Below are 10,803 nucleotides of genomic sequence, written 5' to 3'. Positions count from 1 at the left end.
TTCCAAATACGAGGGCATGATTTCTGAAAAAAGATATCTTGTGTTCAATTTTTCCTGTTTCCCAGCAGTTACATGGACAGTGACAAACAGAATGAACAGCACGAATATATTTGTGCAAAGGAACTTCATTAAAGCTCTCCCTGCCTGTGTAACTCAGTGATATAAACTGTGATGCACTTGCTAAACAGTACAACCCGTAATACTGATTTCCTTTGTTTTGCAATGTTTTTTACATTTTTCTAGCCCTTCATTTTACACCACTGAGTATTTACTATTCAATAACATGACACATACCTCGTTATGTTATTTTCATCACATGGTTCTGTAGGTTCATCTTAGCGTGATCTTTTTAGGAGGTGAAAAAACATTTATAGCTAAAATTTTGTCTTTCTATTTAAATCTTACAGAATGGGATCATCCTATCCTTATGTACTAGGTTTATTGTTCCCTCCATTATAATTATTTTTTTATAATTAGAGTGTATCTTGCACTATGCCAAAGAAAAACGGGGGGAAGGTCTCTCCACCCACACTTTAAGCACGTCTTTTACTCTCCTTTCAGCCTTGTTTAGAAAGGTGTTTGTTTAAGCATAGAGTTGTGGTTTGTGTTTGAAAGATTAAGCACGAGCTGTGTAGAGGTAAAAAACCCTGTAAATTATCTGTGCTTCTCTGTCCCATGGCTGTCCCACCCCTCCTCCAGATTTGGTAGCTCTGGTGCCAATACCTGTTCAGAGTTTTATCGTTTGTATGTTCTGCTGTTTCATCACTTTATGGACACTTACAGAGACTGATGTCTGGAGTTTAAGAACCATTAGAGGTTAAGTTATGGCCTGCCAAGTTTTCACCTTAGCCATGGAAGGTGGGATCAGTGGTGTTAGAAGGGAGAACTAGATTTGCTCTTCTTAAATTATTTTACAAGCATTACAAAAACTCCAAAAAGTTCACCAACCCCAAATCATACAAAAACCCAAAATCATATAAAAGAGGTGTTTGTTTATCACTTTGTGTTGTTCAGTTCAGTCGTGCTGCTTGCTTCACTGCTACTGTTATGGTTGATATTTGGCCTGCTATTTTTATAGAATTCACTGCCAATTCAAGCAGTTTATTTCCCATTTTTGGTAATGGCTGAGATAACATTATTATTCCTATTAGCTTTGAATTTAGGCTGTGCATTCTGTGCCATGATAAAAGAAGGAATCAGTTGCAGTCCTGTTAATAGGAATCTCGGATTTGTTATAGGCTAAGTTTTAAAAGAGATGTATTAAAGGTAAAATGTACAATTTTCTGGTGCAATTATTTTAAAATTTTATGTTAACATGAAATTTCTGTGAAATATGAGAAACTAAGTTATATGGGGGGGTTGTCTCTAGCTATACTTTGTTTTGTACATATTTTTCAATTTCTTGTGCAGGAATTCTGGGGGTTCATTTTGACTTTAATGACTATAAATAGATTTAATTTTTTTTTATATTCAAAAAACCCCTTACAAGCTCTCTTTACCACAAACTTTCATATGAAACTGGTGAATAAAGATATGGTCATGGATGTATGTTTTAAAATTAATTTTTATTGTAAGAAAGAAGTGATATGCAAATAGAATAGTCCTTTGACACTATTATATTAGAGATAGATAAAAAGTAAATTCTAAAATATTAATTTAATATTGAATAGTGTAGCATAACAATAACCACTGGGTAAAACAACTTGTAATGCACCTTGTTTTGCTCTTTTTGAGCTCACAGCTTTACAGCACTTGTTAGAAACTGTGATGCAGTGTAACACAAACTTTTGATCTGTGACTGAAACATTAGATATTTATTTGACATGTATTATGTACAGTTACATTGTTTCATGATAGCAGTATTTTCCCCCCAGAATTGATGTGACACATTGCTATTTAGAGTAAATGCAAGTAACGGGACAGAAACATAGAAATTTTGTTTTTCTACTAAATGAAATGAACAAAGAGCTTCTACTTCCACTTCCGAGACACCTGTGGGTGAAAGAAAGAGAAAAAAATATTATGCTTGTAATTTGATTTACTATTAACTGAGTTTTACAAGAGAAGACTTTGCAATTCCACACATGCATGCATCATGTAAAAGGTACTTAGGATCTTAAAGGATAAAATCTAAGAATAATTGATGTATTACAGACAACCCACTTAGGCAGCATTTGCATAGCTGGGCTTTAGGGAGTCAGCATTACCTGGATTCAGTGATCGCCGATCCTGGCACCTGTGAGACAGGGACAAAGAGTGACATTTTTGGCAGTTTGTGTGATTGCATTTCTGTTATTTTCAATTGGAGACTTGTGGGAATAAGGACTATAGGGATAACTTCTTACCAATGCATGTGCTTTACATTAGACCAAGTGGCATATTAAATAATGTAGTTAGAGAAATGCTTAAAATTTTACTCTAGTAATAAATTGGATTTTAAGAGGAAACCAAGATTTAGATGTTAGATCAGAGTAAATAGTGCCAGTGTCTTTCTACACAAGTTTTGAGGATTAACTGGGAGTTTCATAAATTTACCTTTCATTTCTTGGCCCCTCTGTTTTCTCAAAACATTTCTGCCGTTGCCTTCACGATGCTGCCTGAGATGAGTGGTTGAGTACCTCGGTTGCCCCATTTTCCCATGCCCTATACCTCTTTAGAAGCAATTCTCAAAGAAGTATATGCATAGGAAAAAGGAACAACGAGCCAGATCATGATTCACTCCACTTGCGGCAAAAGTAAACCTGGAATATAAAAGTGAATGTTAGGGAGAATAAAAATAGTTTCTATTCTTTACACAGTACCATTTCTTTTGAACTATAAGGCTGTTAAAAACTACTGCTGACTAAAACAGAGGTTGAAATATGAGATAACCAACATTAATGCATAGGATTCAAGAGTACTTAGTAAGTTAAAAATCTGTCAGTGCATATTTTTGAAATACATACCAGGAAGTGCAGAGTTCTCAGAAACAATTAAGTGCAGCTCTGTAGACTTGACCTGAAAATTGATTACGAGTTAGTAACAATATCCCCTTTTCAATATATTGCACTATTGTAAAATATTTTATACTTCTCTATTTAAGACCCGAGAAAATACTTATTGAATTACTGAATAAATGCAGGAGAGAAAGAAAGAAAAATTCTATAAATTGCAAAATATGGTAAGATCAGCGCTACAAACAGCAGTAAGACTTACCTGGTTCGCTGTCTGATGCCTGAAGTGCAATGACTTCGTTTTCATGTGAATTTATGCTTTGCTCAAGACCTTGAAGAGGAATGAACTATACAGTGTTACTGTTTTCTTAAGTGATAATCGCTTTGCCCCTTGGCAAGGTATTTGCTGCACCTGCACATTGGGTACACAAAAAGTGCTGCTGAAAACATGGGAAGCGTTGCTCAAAAGTTGGGGGAGTGCAATAGACAACAGAAGTGATAGGAATAATTAAAGTGATGTCTTGAAACGTGCGCTGAGAACGAGAATTTATCGTCTGTGTTTTCTTTCACATACATCAATGGTGTTTGGAAAGTGTAAATCTGTGAGAGGACCTTTTGTTCTCAAAGCCTGTGCTGTGTTTTCAGTCTAACTCACCCCCCTTTTCCCCAGCACACTATTTTGAGAATCTCTATCAATGTCCTTCAGTTGCAAATGTGACTTTACTGGGGAGACAGCAAGGTCTGTGTACAAGGCTTTCCTCTGCTTATCCAGGCACCAGTGAGGCTCCCTGCTGGATGCCAAGGCTGGGAAACATCTTTCACCATATTTAGTCCTATTTGCTAAAAAATTCTTTAACCATTTGCTTTCAAGTTGCCGTCTTTCTTTTAGGTCATTTATTACATTATAAAACTACGTTTCGTCTCCCATGTAATCTGGTTTATATATTAGAAGTCTGAAGTTATCAGCTAAAATTGTTTGAAGAGGTTCAAATTAATTCAAAGAGCAGTGTCACAAGCAGTCACAATACTAATTGTTACATGCTGTTTATTCATAAGTTTGGACACTCCTGAAATTCACTGTGTGTTCTTTCAGTGTCAGAAGGTTTCAAAGTTTTTTAAATTTCCTAGTTTTCCTTTTCTAATCTCAGGTTCAGTTTGTTCCGTTCTGTCATAAGAAACAGTCATTGCATTCTTATTTGTACCCAGTACCTTCAATTGAAAAAAAAAAATCTGTTTTTCAGTTTAGGATGAATGTTTCTCTAGATTTTTATAAAGATACAATTGATTCTTTCAGCTTTTCTCTGGGTTCTGTGCTTGTGAAGCCATCCCAGATGTGATCTGAAGCAAGTACTTTTGTGATTTTTTTAACATGCAATGCTTCAATTCTGCTGGGCTTTCTGCCATCAGTCAGACAGCCAAATCACCTGGAAAGAGAAAATAGTATTGCACAAAACCAGAAAGTGTTCTGAGCTGTGAACACTTTTGTGAACACATTTCAACAGTTTTTCACATAACAGCTGTGCTAGGGGAATTGTCAGCTTGGTTTTGCTGTGTGGTGCTCTGAGAGGTTGAGAGAAGGTTGGTTGTTTGGTTTTTGCTTGTTTTCCTGGAAATTTAGTTGGACACTAAATTTCTGGATTGGCAGCTGGAATACAGATGCTCTTTAAGCTCTGGTCCTGGGTTCTAAGAAAGCCATCTAATGCCATTAAGTGGTGGGTGAAGCTCAGGCTAAGGGCTCTACCCACAGAAAACCATAATGAAATCTGGTGTGGGGTCTGAGGGCTCTGAGAAGGACCATCACTGAGAGTAATAAGATTGTCCACTTGTGTGTGAAGGAACAGCCTCTTGATTTTTGTGCTTTACATTTGCTATTATTTATTTGTGGATTTGACAAGTACCTGCTACAGCTGATCTGTAATGTACCAATCTTTATTTAGAACACAGTTAAAGCTAGTTTTGAGTTGGATTGCAGAATAAAGCCTTTATTAAACTGTGTCCTATTCAAAAATAAAAATAGAGCAGGCAACTTCGAAATTTTAGAAAAAAAATTTAAAAGAACACACCAGTCAATCTTTTGCCTTTGATGTTGAATACAAAGTAGTTCTCTAATTATTTTTAACCTTGAGGCATGTTTTCTGAAATTTACTCCATTCAGGCACTTCTCTGAAAGCCACTTAAAGTTGGTAGTTAGTGTAAAATAAATAGCCTGAGGTTTTAATGCATTCAAGAATGGATATTTTCAATATTTTATGTGTTGTATGTGTAATTTGATATCATAAATATTTAACAACCACTACTTCTTAAAAACTCATGCAAGCTTCATGGAACTGATTTTGAACCATGACCAGAGAGGATAAAACAAAAGGAAAAACAAAACCAACAACTCAGGCCAACCCCCAGCCTCACCATCCCAGTGCACTTGTTATTAATTTACTGATTCCTGCCTTGGGAGAGAGAGAGAGTTTGGCATTTTTAAACTGATATTTAAAATCTTGTGGTCTAAGTAAAGGGCAGTATTAATTGCATGTAGCTGCCAGGTTCTGAGCACTCTGAACAGCCCCTTTAGAATATTAAAAGCTATTCTAGACTGCTCCTCTGAAATATTTGTAACCTGTCCTTTCATGAAGGATTGTTGCAGAGCAGTTGCAGCCAGATAATAAATCTGGGCTGTAACACAGAGATGTGAGTGAAAGCCCTAGATCTATATTCCATAAACTGCATGATTTATAATATTTGAATTGTAGCTTTGAAAGAGAATAAGTTGTAATGCAGCTCCTCAGACCTGTGTGGCAGCTTGGAAAAGTATAATTAGGCTGGAGGCATAGTTTTCAGGAAGTCGTAGTAGCATTTTGGGAGGTCACTAATACAAGATACTACTTACAAACAAAGCTCAAATTTGTAGGACAGTATTTCTCAAAAAACTTTGGATATGACAAAGTCAGGCCTTTTCTATTGAATTTCTCACACAATTTAAATGTAGAAATTGTGTTTGTTAGACCTTTCACCACAGCATCTGAACTAAAACTGGAAGACTCATTCATAATTGAACACTCTGTGTAATGACCAAAAGGAGGAAGATCAGCAATGGAGTTACTATTTGTGTATTATGAATACAGACTGAAGAGAGCTGTTAACTGGAATGGGATCTACCAGCCTACAGTGCTGGCTTTCAAAATAGAGCATACACATGCACACTCTTGTATAAATGGTTTCTTTTTGCCTTTAAGTTTCATACTTTAATCTTTACAGTTTATTTTCTTGGACCAATAGACCTTTTCTAACAACAACAGGATGATGAAAATGCAGTTTCAGACAGTTGACATGTAAGGGTGCTTGGTGTCCACAGTGAATATGGCATTCTTGATGAGTGTATGGCTGGTCCATTTTAATGGTTATGTGTGTGAGTTCAGCTGGTTTCTGTCTGTTAATTTTACTCTGTCATAGTGCTTATCATAAGCATAATATGTGCTAAATGCACATTCTGGAATAGCTTAAAAAACATTCTGAAGGATGGACGATGCTATATTCCAAAAGGGTTTGGGTTACACTGGCCTGAGTTGGGATTTTCTCAGGATGGAGACATAAGCACTTTTTGGTGTAGGGATGTTTTTTGCTTTCCAGGACTTCCATAAACAATCAGTACTTGTATCAGTTTCCTTTCATTCGGTACTTGATTTGTAGCTCTGCTTAACCAAGGATGACATCATTCATTGTTATTTTCTCAAACGGGAATATTTTTCTTTCCACTCTACAAAAAGGCTTTGCTCATACATATACAAATATTTAAAATTTATTTTCAAAAAATTTCTGTTAAAAATCAACTTTTGCCACAGTACCTAAAAAAACTATCTTGATAGGTTGCTGTGGGGCAGATCGTATTGTGCTGACTGATTTGTCTGCAGTAATTAGTGAGGCTAATTGTCTCATTGTTTTAACCTCCCCCCATCTTCTGTTTTGTACTTCAGTGTATGGAGTAAAAATTATGTGGTTTTTGTTCTGTGATGATTCAAGGTCTTTCTCTCTGATGATGAACTGCTCTTAATGAAACTACAGCCTTACATTTGCCCTGTGTGATTGACCAAACAAAAATCAACACACAGCCTCTTGATAGGTGGCCAGGGGAGCTGAAGGGTTTTGCAGACAAAACTGCAGAATTTAAATTAGCCAGGTTATAAGTTTGTAACTTATTCTGTAATATACTTACCTGGACAAACATTTAATTAAAGTACGGCTATTTGTAGCATTTGTGGTAAACATTATAATGGAAAGCATTGCTAAAGGATGCTGAATACATAATATTTATTTTTAATGTTTTAGAAGTTTCATATAATAATGTTCTGCCCAAGTTTAGTTTATTTTGAGGATGTAAAGTACTTTACTGTTTGGTGCATAAAGTCTTCGATGTTTAGCTTAAAAGTATGACCACTACAAATTAATTTCAGGAAAATGTAACGAATGCATAAAACCATCAGCAAGTGATCCTTTCAAAAAATGCCCATTTGCACAAAATCCATTTATAGCACATTATATAAGTAGAAAGGAATGAGCATTCTTGTTTGCAAATGCCAAGATATGATTTTGTAACAAGATGCATTCTTCTATTTTCCTTTTTATTTTTAATTAAATTGACTTAAAGTGAAGATGCATTAAATGTAAACCGACAGTTGAGACATAAATTACAAACACTATGCAGCTGTCAGGAATGGTAGTGTTCAAAGCTGTTGGAAAGAAAGCTTGCATATTTTGTCTGAAAGAATGGAGCTGGCAAATATCTTAACTGCTAAAGGAACACAAGATACAGTAGTTGGCCTTCAAAAGTGTTTTTTCTGGGCTAAGTCATGTGAATGAAGTTGTTTGTTGCAAACTTCAGGAAGCAGCTTATGAAAATCAGCTGGGAAAAACTCATATTCAGAGACCTGATTCAGTGTCTGCTGAAGTCAGCAAAAGATTCCCAGCAAAAACACTGGAACTTCAAAATCTTTGGGGTGTTTTTTCTCCTTTTATCCTGAGGGTTATATGAAATGCCAGTATTTTACACATCAAAGCTGAAACCCTGCTTAACAGTTCAGATGCACCAGAATTCCAACACAACTAGTAGAATTATTTGGTTTTTAAATGGGGATATTTGATTGTAGATATTTGATTGATATTTATGTTCCATTTGATATGAGTTAGCCAACACAAACATGTCTTGAAACTACCCTAAAAAGATTTTTGTATCCTTCAATTGCCTCTTGCTGTTCTTTTAAAGGAGGAAAAGCTCCTATTCTTTCCAATACTTGATTTGGGATCAATTTTTTTCGTCCCTGTGAATGTGGCTTTTACTCTTTTTTCTTCCTTCAAAGGAAGCTATGTGCTTGTAGGGTGAGCAACTGGTAGAACTCAAACATGCAGAGTTACAATTTTCACTTATGTGGTACGGAGTTGTCTTAAACTGCAGATCACTCTAGGCTACCAAAAAGAATTTGTTTCAATTTTGCACACTAAGGGAGGCTAAATTTGGACCATTTCTGGTGTGCAGATGTTGCCCTCTCTCCCTCCCAAGCAGTGTTTCCGAACTGAAATGTGATGCTCCATTAAGTGATCCATCTCGAGTATGGGATAAAGGCTGCCAGATCCTTTTCCACAGAGATCTCTTCCCCAGGGTGAGGAAACAAGCTGAACAGCCAAGGAGCTGGCAATTCCCTCCTGTCCTCAGCAGGACAAACAACTTGTTTCACAGCTCCCTGGAAAGGATTCTTGAGCTTACGCTAATGTTATGACTAGGGGGATATGCTGCCCCAAGCCTTTTAATCTCTGCCAGATATATAGAGTATAATGAATACTCCACAAAATGGGTTTGCATGTCTGTCTTCTGATACCAAACTGTATATTCCTGTATGACCTGAGTGGATCATTCTAATTAATTCAGCAGTGTAGGATACTCTAAAAGAATTTGCATTTTTAGTCCCTGCAGACAGAGTGACTTTAAGGAAAAAAAGTTGTGTTTAAAGTTTAGCATTGATAGAAGTATTTGGAACCTCTGTCACCTTGTTTTTCACCAGAAAGGAGCATGTAGAGAGCAGTTTTAAAATTTTTTCTTGGTTTGCCAGTGCTTGTAGGTGACTTTGCTATCTTCGTTCATTGTGCTTCATTAGTATACTAATTGAAGTACTGATGCATTCAGTATAATACTGGGAATCCAGCATGTTCAAAGATTGTTCATCTTTGTGGAAATATAGAGGAAACTATAGATGGAAAGTAGGGTAATGAAGGTAAATCCTTAATTGAGTCAGTTCTGAATCTTTCTAAAGGTTCTGTTTCTTGACATCAGCAGAAAAAGTCTTAATAGAGCACTGCTGCCTCTTTGTTTTTCCATTGAGTCCCAGCCACATGCCTCTGTTGCTTGTTCTGTGCTGACACTGGCTTTTGGTCAAGCCAGGTCAAGTCACTAGTTAGTTTTCAGTAGGGGATTAATTAAAAAAAAAAAAAGTGGAAATAGAGTCCCCATTTTCATTAGAGCAAGAAAGCAAGGTTTGCTGGCCTGACTGCAGCACCACACCTTCAAAGTATAAAAAGCCAGAATTGCAGGAATTTTTCTGTGCCTTATCTCAGAATGGTGTTACTGCTGTGTGCCATTCCCACACACCAAGTTTTGTCTCTAATTTAAAATTGATAAAATTTGGTAAAAAGAATGCATTTCAGATGTGGAAAAATACCTACATGTTAATAAAATGTGAGGACTTTTTTCATCTTTATTCACATGTATTGTTTGAAATACATGCATTGGCTCATAAGACTTCAAGTACCTCAAGTATTTTCCTGGCTGATTAGTAAATGGCAGCAGCACTTCTAAACACTGTTAGCCTCAAGTGCAAAGTATCTCCTCCATTTCCTGTAGACTGATCTCCAGCTGATGTGAATGAGCAAAGATTTGTGGGGTGAAATTGTGTTGATTCACAGCAGCAGGCCTTAAAGGTTTTGTGCTGTTCATTGAACAAAAGATCATATTTTAGTATTTAGGAACTTATTCTTTAGTTTAAATCTGAATCTATTGGTTTTGTAAACATCTAAACTGACTGTAGCCAAAAGTTTCACAGGCCCTAAATTCAACAATTTTACATGTTTACACTTAGAAGAATAATCTTATTTCAATAGAATTACTAATGTGAGCAATACAAGGAATTGAACACTTTTTGAAGGGTATGATCTGAACAATAAAACTTTAACATTTATGCAGTTAATTTATATCTTAATGCTTGACATTGTGACCAAGAGATTTATATTTATCTTCCATCTGTTATACAGTCACAGGAAGACATACTTTTGATCAGGTTCAAACAGATCTTCAATTTTAATTACTCTGAAATGGAAATGGAGACAGTAGAGCAGCTTGCCCTACAATGTTGCCACTGAAGGTATACAACATTCTCAGCAATCTCACTAACGAGAAACAGACAATGCTTTTTCTACATCCTTTGAAGTATCAATATTACTGTTAGAAATATAACAGATAGACGAATTCAAACAGTGGCCTTGGAAAAATATGAAAACTTCATTTAGCACGGGTACAAGTTACTGATATCAAAGAAGCTGGGAGAGAAATTAGTGAGGAGACAGAATTATCTGCTTACCCTGCCAGAGGGAGTAACAGCAAAATTAACCTTGAAAACTCTTTGGAGAGCATTCTTGTGAAAACAGTATGACACAATGTTGGATTTATGGACATGAAGAGGTCAACAGCTCTTAACTGATTGTGGGCAGTTACATTTTATTTATCGTGGTTTAGAAGGAGTGTTACAGCAGACCTGTTTGTTCTAAAATTTGAGTGCAAACACAGTTTACTCATATTGTCTGTAGTCTGATAGACAGATTTGTTCAACTATTATAT

At 36.1% G+C, this 10,803-nt stretch overlaps 1 long non-coding RNA gene across 2 annotated transcripts; it reads right to left on the bottom strand.

The window, feature by feature from the left end:
* Window positions 1–1,546: 1,546 nt before the first annotated feature.
* LOC146767059 (uncharacterized) lies at window positions 1,547–3,213 on the bottom strand. 2 transcript variants are annotated; one of them, XR_014956148.1, is made up of 5 exons: window positions 3,196–3,213; window positions 2,946–2,997; window positions 2,536–2,741; window positions 2,208–2,236; window positions 1,547–1,992 (listed from the first exon to the last, which is right to left on the bottom strand). It is a non-coding gene; the product is annotated as an uncharacterized LOC146767059 (long non-coding RNA). The 2 variants fall into 2 exon arrangements; XR_014956147.1 differs by lacking the exon at window positions 3,196–3,213 and having other exon boundaries at window positions 2,946–3,067.
* Between the last annotated feature and the right edge of the window lie 7,590 nt (window positions 3,214–10,803).

Source organism: Lonchura striata, chromosome 6, assembly GCF_050655825.1.
Source record: "Lonchura striata isolate lonStrDom1 chromosome 6, ASM5065582v1, whole genome shotgun sequence".
Lineage (NCBI taxonomy): Eukaryota > Metazoa > Chordata > Aves > Passeriformes > Estrildidae > Lonchura > Lonchura striata.
Note: the sequence above shows the minus strand (reverse complement) of the source record. Positions and strands in the feature narration are given on the sequence as shown.